Consider the following 4514-nt stretch of genomic DNA (forward strand, 5'->3'; position numbering starts at 1 on the left):
AAGGACCTTATTCATTCCTAACCACTAAGAATTCAGTGAGTTTCTGCCAGCTTCTCCCCTGCTAGGTCTGTTCACCCTTTCAGTGGCATTTGAGTCAGATTATCAAATGGCCCCAAACAGGCTGTCTTTTCATGGGACAGATGTTGCACTCCAGCCTAGGTGATATTTTTATTTAAAATGAAATTGAGACTATGTTTGTGATTCAAACCAACTATGGGACTTTTAATTAAGTAAGAATTCCCATGACATCTGGTTCATGGGAAACACTTAAGCGCTTGTTGCCTTACAAACTCTGGAATAACAGGCTAATTCCAATCTACTAGTAACTCTCCTTTGTTGCACCTCCAAGCTGCAAGGCAGTCCTTCTTTTTTTGGGGGGGGCGTGGGGGGCGGGGGCAGAGTCTTGCTCTGTCGCCCAGGTTGGAGTGACCTCGGCTCACTACAACCTCTGCCTCTCAGGTTCAAGTCATTATCCTGCCTCAGCTCCCAAGTAGCTGGGATTACAGCCAGCCACTACCACACTTGGCTAACTTTTGTATTTTTAGTATAGAGACGAGGTTTCACTATGTTGACCAGGCTGGTCTCAAACTCCTGACCTCGTGATCCACCCACCTTGGCCTCCCAAAGTGCTGATTTTACAGCCCTTCTCCTAATGTCAAGATTTCCTGAAGAGGAATCAGACATCAGTGAACTCTGACCTGATAAATAAATCAAGAGAATACATATTAAGCTTTCCAGTTGGTCTCATTGAAGCCTCTCTCTTTTAACTTCAGTTGAGTGGGAAATAAAGTGTCTACATCTCCACATTAGAGGAGAGTAGGCTTCAAAGCCCATCAGCAGCTCTCGCCAAAGAAATCCTTTTAAAAATTCCTCTCTCTTAGAGTGAAGAAACTGCTAACACCTTAGCCAGATTATCAAAATGAATATCAACGATGAGAAACAGAGATATTGGTGCACCTACAAATGTGATACTCCAGGAATATATCATTTATGTAGCATTTTAATTAAGAACATATAACCTGAATATTATCCTGAGAAAACATCAAACTAAAAGTGGGAATCATTCTTGTTAAAAAAGAATCAGATATCATTGTCATAAAGGACAAAGAAAAGCTCAGGAACTGTTCCAGACGAGAGACTAAAGAAACATAACAACTAAATGTGATACAGATACTGCAACCTCTAGTGGAGGACAAAACAAATGCTATAAAGAACATTATTTGGGCAGTTGACAAATTGGAATGTGGATGGTAGATTATTTTACAAAGTATTGTTTCAATGGGAAATTTCCTGACATTGATAACTGTACTGTGACTTTCTAACGGAATGTCCTTTTTCTTAGGAAATATACAAGAAAGTATCTGCAGGCAAAGGGGCATGATGTATGCAGTTTATTCTTCAATAGTTTGGAAAAAATATGTATATGTTGAGAGAGAAAGAATAAATCCCTAACAATAAAGCAAATAAAATAAAATGTTAACAGTAAGTGAATCTGGATAAAAGGTAAATAGGTGTTTCTGATATCATTTTTACAACTTTTCTGTAAGTTTGAAATTATTTCCAAATAAAAAGATTTTTATTTTTTAAAAAAATCTACTCTCCTCTCTCTTAAATCTTCAAGAACATGATTCACATGTATCCCTGATAAAGGTAAAGGGACCAACAGTCATATATCTGGCTTTTAATAATGTGTTCTATTTAACTATTTCAATGTGAAAACATTATACACAAATAAAAAAGTATATATTATGAACACATAGCTTAGATAATAACATGAACACCTGTGTACCCAGGATGTAGCTTATAGAGAGAACATTATCAATACTTTGACACCCTTCCCCCCACATCATGCTTTTTCCCAGTCACACCCTCATCATTCCACCCCAGGTAATTACTATCCTGAGTTTTATAATAATTGTTCAATCATTTTCTTCAAGGATTTATGACATATGTATATTGAGCTTAACAATGTATAATTTAAATGTGCCTGTTTCACATTTACTACAAACAGAATATTATTTACTTTTCTGTGACTTACTTTTTTCACTCAATATTACATTTTTGAGATCATTCTTACTAATGAGGACAGCTAAGGCACATTTATTTTCATTCCTATAAAAGAGATCAGTGTATGACTATACTGTAATTTATTTATCTAGCTTACTATTGATGAACATTGTGTGGCTTCTGTGTTTCTGTCCTGATTAAACAATGATAGTATTAACATTCTTACACTTGTCTCTTGAGGAGCATGAGCTTTCTCTAGGTTATGGAAGTTTCTTCATATTTCTAGCTTATTTAAACTGGGCTCTTTTTTTTCTGTACTTATTAAGATGACCATATGGTTTTCAATCCTTTATCCTCTTTTTTTTTTGTTTTTTTTTTTTTTTTTTGAGACGGAGTCTTGCTCTGTCACCCAGGCTGGAGTGCAGTGGCCGGATCTCAGCTCACTGCAAGCTCCCCCTCCCGGGTTTACGCCATTCTCCTGCCTCAGCCTCCCGAGTAGCTGGGACTACAGGCGCCTGCCACCTTGCCCGGCTAGTTTTTTGTATTTTTTAGTAGAGACGGGGTTTCACTGTGTTAGCCAGGATGGTCTCGATCTCCTGACCTCGTGATCCGCCCGTCTCGGCCTCCCAAAGTGCTGGGATTACAGGCTTGAGCCACTGCGCCCGGCCCTTTATCCTCTTAATCTAGTAAATGGCATATATTATTAACAATAATAGAATTGATCTTTGAACATTACACTTTACCTTACATTTGTGGGTTGAATCCAATTTGGTAATGATGTATTTCTCATTCTTTTTAATCACTGGATTCAATTTGCTTAGATTTTACTTAGAATTTATGAGTGAGATGACCCTATACATTTCTTTTACTATCTTTGTTAGCTTTTGGTGTTACTCTAAATGAGTCTCTTTCACAAAGAATGAGAATTTCAAAGATAAAGAAAAGTTGCTGACAGTGACAATACAAAGGACCCTAGATATTAGAATAATTATTGTCTTCTGATTCTCCTTTCCTTATTCTCTCATCCCATTTATAGAGAATAATATTTTTAAATGATATATACTGTGCCACATCTTTTTTCAATTTTTTATATTTTATAGAAATTGAGCCAATACAGGAAATAATGTAAACGATGATCAACAGAATTCAATTATTGAGTTATAATTCCTAAAATTATACTTTGGGCTGGGTGTGGTGGTGGGCGCCTGTAATCCCAGCTACTTGGAAGGCTAAGGCACAAGAATTGCTTGAACCCAGGAGGCGGAGGTTGCAGTGAGCTGAGATCATGCCACTGCACTCCAGCCTGGGCGACACAGTGAGACTCCATCTTAAAAGAAAAAAAATTATACTTTGGAAATAAATCATGTTCTATAATTTTCCACTGAATGGAATGGCCTCTTTATACCATGTCATGTCAACAGTTGTTTCAAGTGAGAAAGCTATGTTAGTGAAAAAGCGTGAAAAATAACTCTTAACCTATTAATAGAGAAAAATAAAAATTGAAGTCACAGACCTGGGTATTTTGCTGCTTCCTCTAAAAATGAAACTGTCGTTGATGAATGCATTCATGTGCTAACTCCCTAGTATACAGAGAAAATTAGACTTGAAGTGATTCCGTCTTTGTTAAATGCAAACAAAATTGCTGATTCAGCTCTCAACAGGAAAGGCAATGTCCTTGTCCTGGGAATTCAAAACATAAAAGGAGCAAATGCTGTACAAGCTATCTAGTGACAATTTGAATGAAAATAAGGTAATTAGGTTCTAATCTTCTAAGCATAGGCATTTAAACGCAAAATAAATGTATAAAGTGTTACCTCTGACTATATTTTCTTGAAATTCTAGGACATTATTTTCTGAGATTGCTATTTTAAAAGTTATAAAAGCAATGCTAAGTCTCTTAAAGTTAAAAATATACAGTGTAGTTATTTAGGCATTGGTTCTCACACTCTCAGTCCTTCCACATGTCACATGGCTATATGATATTCCCAAGTCATGGGTTTTGCTGTTTGATCTCTGATTCAGCTTGAAGATATTTCAGGGCTCCAGAAGCTAGGCAGTTCTCTGAATACACTATGTATACATATGAAGCAGCTCAAATGTACAAGTGATTCCATCAACAATCACTTCAAAGGTCATTAATAACTTACAGGTGTGAGAGTGGAAATGCCCTCTGCACTCTCCTGCCCCTTCCTGAACTCTGGTCACTCTCTTTGGGCCATTTTTGTAATGGTAAATTCTTTTTTTTTTTTTTTTTTTGTTTTTGAGATGGAGTTTCACTCTTGTTGCCCAGGCTGGAGTGCAACGGCACAATCTTGGGTCACTGAAACCTCCGCCTCGCAGGTTCAAGAGATTCTCCTGCCTCAGCCTCCCAAGTAGCTGGGACTACAGGTGCCCACCACAACACCCGGCTGATTTTTTGTATTTTTAGTAGAGACGGGGTTTCACCATGTTGGCCAGGCTGGTCTCGAACTCCTGACCTCAGGTGATCCACCTGCCTCGGCCTCCCA

This window comes from Mandrillus leucophaeus, unplaced genomic scaffold, assembly GCF_000951045.1.
Source record: "Mandrillus leucophaeus isolate KB7577 unplaced genomic scaffold, Mleu.le_1.0 Scaffold434, whole genome shotgun sequence".
Taxonomy (NCBI): domain Eukaryota; kingdom Metazoa; phylum Chordata; class Mammalia; order Primates; family Cercopithecidae; genus Mandrillus; species Mandrillus leucophaeus.